The sequence below is a fragment of the Aegilops tauschii genome, chromosome 3 (assembly GCF_002575655.3).
Source record: "Aegilops tauschii subsp. strangulata cultivar AL8/78 chromosome 3, Aet v6.0, whole genome shotgun sequence".
NCBI lineage: Eukaryota > Viridiplantae > Streptophyta > Magnoliopsida > Poales > Poaceae > Aegilops > Aegilops tauschii.
In genome coordinates this window covers 71,162,888-71,178,483 of record NC_053037.3, presented here as the reverse complement: position 1 = coordinate 71,178,483, position 15,596 = coordinate 71,162,888, and positions in this window count along the sequence as shown.

Sequence of the window (15,596 nt, the reverse complement as noted above, 5' to 3'; positions counted from 1 at the left end):
ATGATGATTCCGATGATTTGATTGAAATATCCCTTGATGAACATGATGCTTACTATTCTTGTGGCCACGATGCCAATATTTATGAAGATGAATTTGCTATAGTTCCTTATGTTAAACATGAGATCGTTGCTATTGCACCCATACTTGGTAGTTCCTTCGATGAAAAGCATGATTGCAATGATGTTATTATAAATTCTCTTAATGCCAATTGTGTTAATAATATGCAAAACCCTAAGCTTGGGGATGCTAGTTTTGCTATGTCCACTACTTGTTGCAATGATCATGATTGGGGTGATTCTTCTTATGGTCTTGAAAATTTATTTAAGCCCCATGACGAATATGAGATTGATAATAATGTTTGCAATAATATTGAAAGTGGGTTTGGAAGAGTGTCAACTTTAGATCCCACATATTTGGATAATGTTCAATCTTATGAAATTTTTGATAAAAGTGGGTTTGGAGAGGTCATGACTTTAGTTAATGTCAATCCCACTATTTTGGAAGAGTGTCAACTTTGCATGCATGTGGATCGTGTTGAAAATATTTTATGTGATAGCTATTTTGTTGAATTTTCTTATGATCTCACATGTAATTATTATGAGAGAGGAAAATATGGTTGTAGAAATTTTCATGATAATAAATTACCTCTCGTTATGTTGAGATTGCTATTGTTTCTTTCCGCTTCCTTGCATATGCTAGTTTTTGCTTGCTATGATAATTTGTTTGCCTATAAGATGCCTATGCATAGGAAGTATGTTAGACTTAGATGTGTTTGTCACGTGTTATATGATGCTCTCTTTGTGCTTTAATTCTTGTCTTTGATGTGAGCATCATTAAAATTATCAATGCCTAGCTAGGGGCGTTAAACGATAGCGCTTGTTGGGAGGCAACCCAATTTTTTTTTGCTTTTTTGGTTCTGTTTAGTAATAAATAATTGATCTAGCCTCTGGTTAGATGTGGTTTTATGTTTTAATTAGTGTTTGTGCCCAGTAAAACCTATAGGATCTTCTTGGATGATAGTTATTTGATCTTGCTGAAAAAGTCAGAAACTTTCTGCTCACAAAACAATTGTTAAAAATCACCAGAACGTGATAAAATACTGATTCCAATTGCAGTAGATCAATAAACAAATTATCTAGGTCGTCCTATTTTGGTAGATTTTTCTGAGTTCCAGAAGTATACGTTTGATACAGAATACTACAGACTGTTTGGTTTTTGACAGATTCTGTTTTTCGTGTGTTGTTTGCTTATTTTGATGAATCTATGGCTAGTATCGGGGGGTATGAACCATAGAGAAGTTGGAATACAGTAAGTTTAGCACCAATATAAATAAAGAATGAGTTCATTACAGTACCTTGAAGTGGTGGTTTGTTTTCTTTCGCTAACGGAGCTCATGAGATTTTCTGTTGAGTTTTGTGTTGTGAAGTTTTCAAGTTTTGGGTAAAGATTTGATGGATTATGGAATAAGGAGTGGCAAGAGCCTAATATTGGGGATGCCCAAGGCACCCCAAGGTAAAATTCAAGGACAATCAAGAGCCTAAGCTTGGGGATGCCCCGAAGGCATCCCCTCTTTCGTCTTCGTCCATCGGTAACTTTACTTGATGCTATATTTTTATTCACCACATGATATGTATTTTGCTTGGAGCGTCTTGTATGATTTGAGTCTTTGATTTTTAGTTTACCACAATCATTCTTGCTGTACACACCTTTTGGGAGAGACACACATGAATCGGAATTTATTGGAATACTCTATGTGCTTCACTTATATCTTTTGAGCTAGATAATTTTGCTCTAGTGCTTCACTTATATCTTTTAGAGCACGGTTGTGGTTTTATTTTATAGAAATTGTTGATCTCTCATGCTTCACTTATATTATTTTGAGAGTCCTTTAGAACAGTGTGGTAATTTGCTTTGGCTATAAAATTAGTCCTAATATGATAGGCATCCAAGATTGGTATAATAAAAACTTTCATAAAAAGTGCATTGAATACTATGAGAAGTTTGATACTTGAAGATTGTTTTGAGATATGAAGATGGTAATATTAGATTCGTGCTAGTTGAGTAGTTGTGAATTTGAGAAATACTTGTGTTGAAGTTTGCAAGTCCCGTAGCTTGCACGTATGGTAAACGTTGTGTAACAAATTTGAAGCATGAGGTGTTCTTTGATTGTCATCCTTATGAGTGGCGGTCGGGGACGAGCGATGGTCTTTTCCTACCAATCTATCCCCCTAGGAGCATGCGCGTAATGCTTGGTTTTTGATGACTTGTAGATTTTTGCAATAAGTATGTGAGTTCTTTATGACTAATGTTCTTGGAGATCTATTCGATGTAATTCTTTTTGCGGTGTGTTTGTCGAGATCCGATGAATTGTGGGTTTATGATCAAGATTATCTATGAATAATATTTGGTTCTTCTCTGAATTCTTATATGTATGATTTGATATCTTTGCAAGTCTCTTCGAATTATCAGTTTGGTTTGGCCTACTAGATTGATCTTTCTTGCAATGGGAGAAGTGCTTAGCTTTGGGTTCAATCTTGTGGTGTCCTTTCCTAGTGACAGCAGGGGCAGCAAGGCACGTATTGTATTGTTGCCATCGAGGATAAAAAGATGGGGTTTATATCATATTGCTTGAGTTTATCCCTCCACATCATGTCATCTTGCCTAATGCGTTACTCTATTCTTATGAACTTAATACTCTAGATGCATGATGGATGGCAGTCGATGTGTGGAGTAATAGTAGTAGATGCAGAATCATTTCGGTCTACTTGTCGCGGACGTGATGCCTATATACATGATCATGCCTAGATATTCTCATAACTATGCACTTTTCTATCAATTGCTCGATAGTAATTTGTTCACCCACCGTAATACTTATGCTATCTTGAGAGAAGACACTAGTGAAACCTATGGCCCCCGGGTCTATTTTCCATCATATAAGTTTCCAATCTATTTTACTTTGCAATCTTTACTTTCAATCTATATCATAAAAAATACCAAAAGTATTTATCTTTTTATCTCTATCAGATCTCACTTTTGCAAGTGGCCGTGAAGGGATTGACAACCCCTTTATCGTGTTGGTTGCAAGGTTCTTATTTGTTTGTGTAGGTACGAGGCGACTTGCGTGAAGTCTCCTACTGGATTGATACCTTGGTTTCTCAAAAACTGAGGGAAATACTTACGCTACTTTGCTGCATCACTCTTTCCTCTTCAAGGGAAAACCAATGCAGTGCTCAAGAGGTAGCAGGCCGCCATCATCTCCAAGCGGTCCGGCACTGACTGCCCCAAGATGCTGCTGGAGGAATCTGCCAAGAAATAGCAGAACTCTTTCTTCTACGTCCGCAACCTCGGCGCGGACCGCATCAACCTGCCGCCATTCGTCGGCGCGCCGCCGCGGGCGAAGCAGAATTGGGGTTACTACCCCAAACACCCATCGTAGGAGGTGGTCAACCTGTGCCAGCGGGTGTCGGAGATGAAGGAGCGAGAAGGGCTCACCGGCACCGACCTCATCATCGCCTTCATCAGGCGTCGAGTGCTGCCGCCGCAGCAGCGCAGCCACCTCATCGGTCAGATGACCGGGCTCCAGGACCCCAACCGTATGTCGAACTTCCGGCTGGCGGCGGACCAAGTCGCCCGCCGGGTCAACAACATCTCCAAGGCCGGGTTGTGGGATGATTGGGAGTTCGGGGAGCCTCCATACAGCCAGGCGAACCCGGCACCCGTGGTGAGTCCCTGGTCTCCATACTTTGTCGCCGCTCATCTTCTTGTTTGCCCCGACGCGACGCGGGAGGTGCTTCTGTACACCATCCGACATCCTTACGACCAAGCGCCGACGCAGGTGGTGCGGGCCGACTCGGAGGAGCCCGCGGCCCACGGTGGAGGGGAGGAGGCAACCACCGACGCCGGCGCAGGGCGCCGGGCGGGTAAGTTTGTCTTCTTCATTTCTTGAATTGCCAGGCGCGAGACGGCATTGGGGATGCTGACGTGAGTCGTTGATGTAGTGGCGTCGGGCAGAGGAGGCGGCGGTGCGGCCGGAGCCGGGTCATCCCGGGGGCGGCGGTGGCGAGCCGGCTACATGGGAAGGACAACGTCGTGCCGCGGGCCCCGGCCCCAAAGCGCGCGGCGAACCCGGCTGAGGGCACGAAACCGCCCGCCAAGAGGAGGCGTGGCGCTCCGCAGGAGAGGCCAGCGAGGCCCGTCATTCCGGTGGTGCCCGGGTAAGTTTCTTCTTGCGTGAATCCGAATGGTCGGTCGGTTCCGCTTGGTTCTTGCGTGCTTATTTCGTTGAGCCACAGGTCGCCGATCTCACTGGCGGTGGCGGCGGCGGACGCTGCGTCCGCCAAGGGCGCCGCATTCCAGAGGACCCAGACCAGCGCTGACGAGGAGGAGGAGGCGGCGGATCCGAACCTCAGCCTGGACCTGGCCAACACCGAAGGCCAAGCCTGGCGAGACCGGAACAGGGCCGTGGCGGAGCTGGAGGCGGCGTCGACCCAGGCCTGGGTCAACGCTGCGATGACATGGGCGCGCCCGGCGAGGAGCCGGCATGGCCGGAGATGCCGGCAGGGACGGTTCCGGCGGCGACGGTCTTCGTGCCGGCGTCGGAGGGGGTGCGCGGCCGAGGCGGCCGCGCGGACGCGATGGACCTCGACCAGGAGGTCGTGGTGGTCGGGGATGATACCCCGCCGCAGACCGACGTGGTCGAGTAGGCGGGGGCCGATGGAGGCGGCGGTGACGCTATCTTGGAGGAGGCACCGCGGGCGGCGCTGGAGGAGGCGCCTCAGGCGTCGACGAGCATGGCGCCGCTGGTGGTGGCACCACAGGCCACTTCGGCCACCGTGCCGACGATGGTGTCGGAAAGGGCGCCGGAGAAGCCGCCGACCGCAGAAGAGGTGGTTAGCGGGGAGCACGTCCTGGTGCTCAGGCCAGGGGGTCACCGGGTCGCCGGGCCGCCTGGTCGCAGCCGGCCCAGGGCGGGTCCAGCGAGGTCTTCTTCGGGCCCCTGATCCAGGAGGAGGCGGTGATGGCCGCCGTGAGCCGGCGCCTGTGAGGGCGGACGGACAGGATCCAGGCCTTCGCCCAGGCCGAGGTGGAGCAGACGCGGGAGCTGGAGCGCGCCGTGTTCGTAAGTTCTCCCTTGCCTTATGCCTTTTTTCTTTTGTTGCTTCTTCTGTGTGCGGGCGCGCTAGCACACCCACTGGGTGTAGCCCCCGAGATTCGGGCCAACTGCGTAGCAGTTGGGTCGAATCTTAGACCGCTGTCTTGTGTTGATCGTTGTTCCTTGCAGCAACTGGACTCCTACCGGGCCAGTGTCTTCAACCGGCTCCTGAAGAAGCACCGACAGCTCAAGGAGCAGCTCGCCGCCAAGGAGGAGGAGCTCCGCGTCGCCGACGGTATTTTTCTTGCGTGCTCTTTTTTAGTGGGAGCGCGCTAGCGCACCCACTGGGTGTAGCCCCCGAAATTCGGGTCAACTGCGTAGCAGTTGGGTCGAATCTTAAAGTGGTGCTTGGTTTCTGAATCTTTCTTCTGCAGCCAAGGTGCTGTCTTGGAGGACCCGGCTGATTTGGGCCGGCTTCCATTACGATCGGCTTGTTGCTGACGCCGGCCGGCTTGGGACCGAGGTGGCGGAGGCGAGGGCGGAGGTAACGGGAGCCTGGCAGGCGCTTGACGAAGCGGGCCGACTACAGGAGCGGTTGGCGGGCGACAAGAACCGTCTCGAGGCTGAGGTGGAGCGCCTCAAGGCAGAGGCCGCCAAGGTCGTGGAGGTGCAGCGAGCGCTTGCCGAGGCCGACCAGCAACGCGGCAAGCTGGCCGACGACAAGGGTCAGCTCCAGGCCGAGGTGGAGCGCCTGAAAGCGCTGGTGGCCGCGGCGGAGGAGACCCGTCAGGGGGAAACCCGTCGTCATGAGGAGGCCGAGAAGACGGCCGAGGCCAAGGACACCGAGTTGAAGGCGGCCCTTGCCAAGGTCGCCGACCTGGAAAAGACGCTCCAGGAGCGTGACCGCACCTTCGCCCGGGAGCGGCGCGGTATGTTGCTCGAAGCGTAGCACCTGGAAGAATCCTTCTCTGGGATCACGGCTTTTTGTCCTTGGTGATTTTTTCTGACTTGCTCTGCTTCTTGGCAGGGGCCTTTCCGGAGACGCGCCAGCTGGCGGAGGAAGCCGTCCGCTTTCAGCATGACCCGCAGGGAGTCGTCGGCTCCAGGACTGACCCGCAGGTGGCCTGGACCTTCCCGGAAATCATGACTGTCGTCGAGGCTCGTCTGCGAGTCTTGAGCGAGCAGATGGGGCGGCTCTTTGAGGCCGGCGCAGCGATGACGGCGGCCCTGTGGCTAGGCTCCGTTGCGCCGAGCAGCTTATCGCATCTGGCGCGGTGGTTGGAGGCGGGACCGGACCGGCTTCACGAGTGGCGCATTTCTACCGCCCGTGCCGGTGCCGAGATGGCGCTCCGGTTTGCGATGTCTTGGCATCCGGACCTGTCGCTGGTGGTGTTGATGGGCTAGCGGGCTGGCTCGGAGAACCAGCTACGGGCGGAGGCCGGACGGATCACTGCCCAGGCCATCTACATTGCCGGGTTCGCCTTCCATGACGAGTTCCAGCTGGAGCGGGCGGAGGATGGTGGAGTCATGCCTGCCGACGACTACGGCATACTTCTGCACGACCCGGCGGGCAGCTCCGAGGAGACGGGCATCTACCGCGATGTCGGTGCCGATGAGGAAGACACCGGCACCTCGGCGGACACGGAGGCCACCGAGGGGGAGCCGTCAGCTGCGCGACCCGGCGCTGGAGATGCCTGAGACCGCCCTGTTTGAACTTAGTAAAAATTTCTATTAGGTAGCTGATGACCCACAAGTATAGGGGATCTATCATAGTCCTTTCGATAAGTAAGAGTGTCGAACCCAACGAGGAGCAGAAGGAAATGACAAGCAGTTTTCAGTAAGGTATTCTCTGCAAGCACTGAAATTATCGGTAACAGATAGTTTTATGATAAGGTAATTCGTAACGGGTAACAAGTAACAAAAGTAAACAATGTGCAGCAAGGTGGCCCAATCCTTTTTGTAGCAAAGGACAAGCATGGACAAACTCTTATATAAAGGAAAGCGCTCCCGAGGACACATGGGAATCATCGTCAAGGTAGTTTTCGTCATGCTCATATGATTCGCGTTCGTTACTTTGATAATTTGATATGCAGGTGGACCGGTGCTTGGGTACTGCCCTTCCTTGGACAAGCATCCCACTTATGATTAACCCCTCTCGCAAGCATCCGCAACTACGAAACAAGAATTAAGGTAAACCTAACCATAGCATGAAACATGTGGATCCAAATCAGCCCCTTACGAAGCAACACATAAACTAGGGTCTAAGCTTCTGTCACTCTAGCAACCCATCATCTACTTATTACTTCCCAATGACTTCCCCTAGGCCCAAATAATGGTGAAGTTTCATGTAGTCGACGTTCACATAACACCACTAGAGGAAAGACAACATACATCTCATCAAAATATCGAACGAATACCAAATCCACATGACTACTTATAACAAGACTTCTCCTATGTCCTCAGGAACAAACGTAACTACTCACAAATCATGTTCATGTTCATAATCGGAGGGGTATTAATATGCATAAAGGATCTGAACATATGATCTTCCACCGAATAAACCAACTAGCATCAACTACAAGGAGTAATCAACACTACTAGCAACCCACAGGTACCAATCTGAGGTTTTGAGAAAAAGATCGGATACAAGAGATGAACTAGGGTTTGAGAGGAGATGGTGCTGGTGAAGATGTTGATGGAGATTGACCCCCTCCCGATGACAGGATCGATGGTGACGATTTCCCCCTCCCGGAGGGATGTTTCCCCGGCAGAACAGCTCCGCCGGAGCCCTAGATTAGTTCTGCCAAGGTTCCGCCTCGAGACGGCGGCGCTTTGTCCCGAAAGCTTCCTTCTTCTTTTTTTCATGGCAAAAGACACCTTATATCAGAAGATGGGCATCGGGGGGCTTCCAGGTGGCCCACGAGGCAGGGGGTGCACCCAGGGGGGTAGGGCGCGCCCTCCACCCTCGTGGACAGTGGGTGGCCCCCCCTCTGGTGCTTTCTTCGCCCAATATTTTTAATATATTCCAAAACTAACTTTCGTGGAGTTTCAGGACTTTTGGAGTTGTGTAGAATAGGTCTCTAATATTTGCTCCTTTTCCAGCCCAGAATTCCAGCTGCCGGCATTCTCCCTCTTCATGTAAACCTCGTAAAATAAGAGAGAAAAGGCATAAGTATTGTGACATAATGTGAAGTAATAGAGCATAATGCAATAAATATCTATATAAAAGCATGATGCAAAATGGACGTATCAACTCCCCCAAGCTTAGACCTCGCTTGTCCTCAAGCGGAAGCTGATATCGAAAAATATGTCCACATGTTTAGAGATAGAGGTGTCGATAAAATAAAATACGGACATGAGGGCATCATGATCATTCTTAGAATAGCAACATATATATATATATATATATATATTGTCATATGATTTCTTATGCTGAAGTAACAATCTATTCACAATGTAAAGTATGAATCAGAAACTTCATTGAAAACTAACAAACTATGATCTCAGTCACTGAAGCAATTGCAATTTATCATAACATCAGAAAGAGTCAATATAAGAGCTTTTCAGCAAGTCCACATACTCAACTATCATTTTGTCTTTCACAATTGCTAACACTCATGCAATACTTATGGGTATGGAGTTTTAATCGGACACAGAGAAAGATAGGGGCTTATTGTTTTGCCTCCCAACTTTTTACCTCAAGGGTAACGTCAACAATAATGCTTTATGAAAACCCACGTCCAATTGGATATATATATCAGGATCTTTCCAACACATAGTGCTTGCCAAAGGATAAAGTGTAAAAAGGTAAGGTGAAGATCACCATGACTCTTGTATAAGGTATAAGGCAAAAATAAAAGTTAGTCCCTTCGCAGAGGGAAGCAGAGGTTGTCATGTGCTTTTATGGTTGGATGCACAAAATCTTAATGCAAAAGAACGTCACTTTATATTGCCACTTGTGATAGGGACCTTTATTATGCAGTCCGTCGCTTTTAGTTCTTCCATATCACAAGCTCATATAAAGCTTATTTTCTCCACACTAATAGATCATACATATTTAAAGAGCAATTTTTATTGCTTGCAGCAATGACAACTTACTTGAAGGATCTTACTCAATCCATAGGTAGATATGGTGGACTCTCATGGCAAAACTGGGTTTAAGGATATTTGGAAGCACAAGTAGTATCTCTACTTGGTGCATAGAATTTGGCTAGCATGAGGGGGAAAGGCAAGCTCAACATGTTGGATGATCCATGACAATATAACTTATTTCGGATATAAGAAAACATAACCATTGCGTTGTCTTCCTTGTCCAACATCAACCTTTTAGCATGTCATATTTTAATGAGTGCTCACAATCATAAAAGATGTCCAAGATAGTATATTTATATGTGAAAACTCTCTTTCTTTATTACTTCCTATTAATTGCAACGATGACCAAAACTATGTTTGTCAACTCTCAACAACTTTTATTCATCATACTCTTTATATGTGAAGTCATTACTTTCCATAAGATCAATATGATCCCTTTATTTCTTTTTATTCTTTCTTTTTTCTTTTACTCCCTCAAGATCATAGCCAGATAACCAAGCCCTCGACTCAAGACTAATCTTTATTATGTATAGCTCATGGACTCGATTACATAGATAAGGATCGACACAAAAACTCAAAGCTAGATCATACTAAACTTTATTATACTAGATCAAGATATAACCAAAAGGATCGAACTAAGAAAAACGGTAAAGATAGGAGTGTGATGGTGATACGATACCGGGGCACCTCCCCCAAGCTTGGCAGAAGCCAAGGGGAGTGCCCGTACCCATGTATTTATGTCTCTTTCTTTGCAAGTGGTGATGATGGAGTTGTTGATGATGAGGTGTCACACATCGAGCGTAGGAGATCCTCTAATTTGCGGATAATGCCCTTGAGTGCGGTGATATGCTCTTGTAACAAAAAAAATTCACGTGTGAGATACTTGTTTTGTATGCGAGCTAGCTCAATCACCTTGAAAGCTTCAATCTCAGTTGGGGTGAGATGATTGTAGTAAGGTTGAGAGAAGCCTTCTTCTTCTACTGTTGGGACTTGCTCCTTTGCGACCTCCTTGATCTTGTCACCTTCCTTGATTTCCCCGGTTTCTTCTCGCTTCGTCTCTATCTTCATTAGCCAAGCATCATCACCCACAGTGTTGGAGGAAGGGGACGACATATTGCTCTAATCTACGACAGAGACAACTCAAGACAAAAACAGAGGGTTTCGTCATGGTATGGAGATCAAAACCTTCGGGAGATTATATAATGAGTTTTCACCGACCAAAAGAAGTATCGTGCAAGAAAACGGAGTTTGGAGGGCACACGAGGTGCCCACGAGGCAGGGGGCGTGCCCTCCACCCTCGTGGATGCCTCGTGTCCCTTTCGGACTACTTCTTATTTTCCTATTTTCTTAAATATTCCAAAACGGAGAAAAATTGCTATTAGAACTGTTTTGGAGTCGGTTTACTTACCGTACCACATACCTATTCCTTTTCGGAGTCTGAAACGTTCTGGAAAGTGTCCCTTATGTACTCCTCCGGGGTTACGATGTCAATAACGTTAGTTTCAACATTTATGGGACTACCTGAGATATAATGTTTGATTCTTTGACCGTTCACCACTGATAACCCACAAGTATAGGGGATCGCAACAGTTTTCGAGGGTAGAGTATTCAACCCAAATTTATTGATTCGACACAAGGGGAGCCAAAGAATATTCTCAAGTATTAGCAGTTGAGTTGTCAATTCAGCCACACCTGGATAACTTAATATCTGCAGCAAAGTATTTAGTAGCAAAGTAGTATGATAGTAGTGATAACGGTAGCAAAAGTAATATTTTTGGGTTTTGTAGTGATTGTAACAGTAGCAGCGGAAAAGTAAGTAAGCGAAGAACAATATGTGAAAAACTCGTAGGCATTGGATCGGTGATGGAGAATTATGCCGGATGCGATTATTCATGCAACATTTATAACATAGGGTGACACAGAACTAGCTCCAATTCATCAATGTAATGTTGGCATGTATTCCGAATATAGTCATACGTGCTTATGGAAAAGAACTTGAATGACATCTTTTGTCCTACCCTCCCGTGGCAGCGGGGTCCTAATGGAAACTAAGGGATATTAAGGCCTCCTTTTAATAGAGTACCGGACCAAAGCATTAACACATAGTGAATACATGAACTCCTCAAACTACGTCATCACACGGAGTGGTCCCGATTATTGTCACTTCGGGGTTGCCGGATCATAACACATAGTAGGTGACTATAGACTTGCAAGATAGGATCAAGAACTCACATATATTCATGAAAACATAATAGGTTCAGATCTGAAATCATGGCACTCGGGCCCTAGTGACAAGCATTAAGCATAGCAAAGTCATAGCAACATCAATCTCAGAACATAGTGGATACTAGGGATCAAACCCTAACAAAACTAACTTGATTACATGATAAATCTCATCCAACCCATTGATGTCACGACGCGGCGCTGGAGATGCCTGAGACCACTGGGGGTTTTAAGGTGTAATGAACTCGGGCCGTGGGCCTTTTTTTTTAAAATACTTGTGTAGATGTCGTGGGTGCTTTTGCTTTTTTGCCTTCCGTTTTTGGACCGATTTCATGCGCTTTTCCTTTCTCAAACCTCCCCCCCCGCGAGTCAGACGGCCGAGGCTCCGGTCCGTGACAAGGAGTTGAGTTCTTTGAGAGGAGAGCGCAGGACTTGGGTCCCTCGAAACATTGAGCGCGAGCGAAACACCCACTGGGCCGGCTGGCGGCAATCCGGCGAAGCCGGTTGGCGAGCAGCCGGTCATGCGGCTGTTCATTTGATGAATGGTGGGCCGGGTTGATCGACCCGGCAGCCTTTGACTTAGTGTATGAAGCGTAAAGGAGCTTTGGCCCGTTGTGCTTGCTAGCCGACAACCAAAGCTGGATCTGTGGCTTTAGGGCGAAGTGGGGGACCGCGGCATCCTAACTTTATCAGGAATCACCAAGTAAGGCGGCGGGGTGGCGACCGAGCCGGCCAGCCCCCGAGCCCCCGGGTCGAGCGAGTCGGACCGGTGGCCGGGTTCAGTGGTATAGTGATGCAAGGAAATAGGGACACAATAAATTGGTCGGCAAAAGGCAGCCCCCGAGTCTCGTTCGGGGACCCCATAGTTTCATGCGTTTACAAAAGGCGATGATACATATGCTCGTGCGGCTAACTGTAAAACGGGCGAAGGAGTTCCGCGTTCCACGGCCGGGTCGTTTCTTCACCGGCGGTGTCCTTCTTGCGCTTCCTTGACTTGCGTGCGTCGATGAGGTAGTAGGCGTTGCGGTCGTGCAAGGCCCTGCTCACGATGAATGGGCCCTCCCATGGAGGGGACAGCTTGTGCTGGCCTGCCTGCTCTTGGACGAGTCGGAGGACGAGGTCGCCTTCGCAGAACGCGAGGGGCTTGATCTTCTTGCTGTGGTAGTGCCTCAGGCCTTGCTGGTAGATGGCCGAGCGACTGAGCGCCACGAGGCGTGCTTCTTCGAGCAGGTCGACGCCATCTTCGCGGGCTTCTCTGGCTTCGGCTTCGGTGTACATCGCGACGCGCGGCGAGTCAAACTCGACGTCGGTCGGGATGACGGCTTCGGCTCCATAGACGAGGAAGAACGGGGTGAACCTGGTCGACCGATTCGGCGTGGTGCGTAGACTCCAGAGAACGGCTGGCAACTCGTCAAGCCAGCTGCCGGGTGAGCGGATGACTGGCTCGATGAGTCGCGGCTTGACGCCGGACAGGATGAGTCCATTGGCCCGCTCGACCTGCCCGTTGGACTGTGGATGCGCAACGGAGGCCAGGTCGAGGCGGATGCCGGAGATGGAGCAGTATTGCTCAAGCGCGCCCTTGGCGAAGTTGGTGCCGTTGTCGGTGATGATGCTGTTCGGCATGCCGTAGCGCACCGCTATGTCCTTGATGAACCGGACGGCTGTTGGCCCGTCCAGTTTCTTGATTGATCTTGCCTCGATCCACTTGGTGAATTTGTCCACTGCCACCAGCAAGTGCGTCATGCCGCCTCGAGCGGTTTTCAAGGGTCCCACCATGTCGAGTCCCCAGACCGCGAAGGGCCAGGCGATCGGTATGGTGCGGAGTGCTGACGCCGGCTGGTGGCTGCGTTTGCTGAAGCGCTGGCATCCCTCACACTTGAGGACGAGCGACCCGGCATCTTGGAGGGCCGTGGGCCAGTAGAAACCGTGGCGGAACGCCTTGGCCACCAGGGATCGTGATGCGGCATGGTGCCCACACTCGCCCTGATGTATGTCGAGGAGGATGTCAATGCCCCGTTCCTGCTCGACGCAGTGCTGGAACACGCCGGTGGAGCTGCGCTTGACGAGCTCGTTGTTGATGATGCTGTAGGCGGACGCCCGGCGCTGCACTTGCCGAGCTTCGGTCTCGTCCATGGGGAGAACCTCGTTCTCCAAAAATTCTGATGTTGGGAGGGCCCAAGATGGAGCCGTAACCACGGCGAAGACGACCACCAGGGTGGGTTCCGAGTCGGCAGCCCCCGAGCCGGGTTGAGCGGCCCCCGAGTCGGGGATGGCGATGGCTGGGTCCGGGACGATGGTGGCCGGGTCGAGCTGAGCAGCCCCTGGGCCGGGTTCAGCAGTCCCCGGGCCGGGTTGAGGTGCGGCCGGGTCGTCTGGAACGTGGATGGACTCGGAGTCCGGCGATGGCTTGACGGACGGCTTGCGCAGGTGCTCGAGGGAGACGTCGGACGGGATGGCTTGTCGTGACGAGGCGATCTTGGCGAGCGTGTCGGCTGCTTCGTTCTCCGCGCGTGGGACGTGGAGGAACTCGCAGCCCTCGAAGGATCCGGACAGCTTCTGGACGAGGAAGCGGTAGCTTGCCATGTTGGAGTCGCGGGCGTCCCATTCGCCGGAGCACTGCTGCACCACCAGGTCTGAGTCGCCGTAGCACATGATGCGCCGGATGCCGAGTTCCTTGGCAAGCCGGAGGCCGTGCACAAGGGCTTCGTACTTGGCGTCGTTGTTGGAGGCGGCGAAGTGGATCTGGAGCGCGTAGCGGAGCCGGTCGCCCTTCGGGGACGACAGTACGATGCCGACCCCCAAGCCGAGTCGCATCTTGGACCCGTCGAAGTGCATGCGCCAATGCGTCGAGTCAGGAGGCGGCGGCAAGTACTGGGTCTCGGTCCAGTCGACGAGGAAGTCGGCCAGGGCTTGAGACTTGATCGCGGTGCGGGGCTCATAGAGGATGGTGTGGCCGGCTAGCTGGATCGCCCACTTGGCAACCCGGCCAGAGGCATCCCGGCACCCGATGATTTCTCCGATAGGCGCAGTGCTGACCACGGTGACAACGTGCTCTTGGAAATACTGCTTCAGCTTCTTGGCGGTGAAGTACACGCCGTAACACATCTTCTGGTAGTGCGGGTAGTTCTGCTTGGAGATGGAGAGCACCTCGCTCAGGTAGTAGACTGGGCGCTGGACGGCTTGGATCTTGCCCTTCCCTGGTCGCTCGACCACTAGCACCGTGTTGACCGCCTGCGAGGTCGCGACTATGCAGAGCAACAGCGGCTCCTTGTCGGTCGGCGCGGCCAGGACTGGCGCGGTGGAGAGCATGCGCTTGAGGTCTTGGAAGGCCTCGTCTGCCTTGCCGTTCCATTCGAACGGGCTCGTCTTCTTCATCAGCTGGTACAGGGGTAGCGCCCTCTCGCCCAGCCGGCTTAGAAACCGGCTGACCGAGGCCAAGCATCCGGTGAACTTCTGGACATCGCGCAGCCGAGCCGGCTTGCGCATGCGTTCGATGGCCTTGATCTTCTCCGGGTTCGCCTCAATGCCGCGTTCCGAGACGAGGAAGCCGAGTAGTTTTCCGGCCGGGACACCGAAGACGCATTTTTCCGGGTTAAGCTTGACCTTGTATTCGCGGAGGTTGGCGAAGGTTTCCTTCAAATTGTCGAGAAGCGTGAGGTGCTGCTTGGTCTTCACCATGATTTCGTCCACGTATACGTGGATATTGCGGCCAAGTTGCGGCAGCAGGCATTTCTGCATGCAGCGTTGGAAGGTGGCGCCGGCGTTCTTCAAGCCGAACAACATGGTGATGTAGCAATACGCCCCAAAGGGCGTGATGAAGGACGTCTTCAGGGCGTCGGCCGGGTCTAGCTTGATCTGGTGGTAGCCGGAGTAAGCATCCAGGAAGGACAGGAGCTCACACCCGGCGGTCGAGTCGATGACTTGGTCGATCCGCGGGAGGGCCAACGGATCCTTGGGACAGGCCTTGTTGAGGCTGGTGTAGTCGATACCCATGCGTCAGGTCTTGTTCTTCTTCAGGACGAGGACTGGATTGGCCAGCCACTCGGGGTGAAACACTTCCATTATGAAGCCGGCCGCCAAAAGCTTGGCGATCTATTCACCAATGGTTCTTCTCTTCTCTTCGGAAAATCGTCGTAGGGGTCAACGGACAGGCTTGGCGTCCTTGCGGACGTGAAGTTTGTGCTCAGCG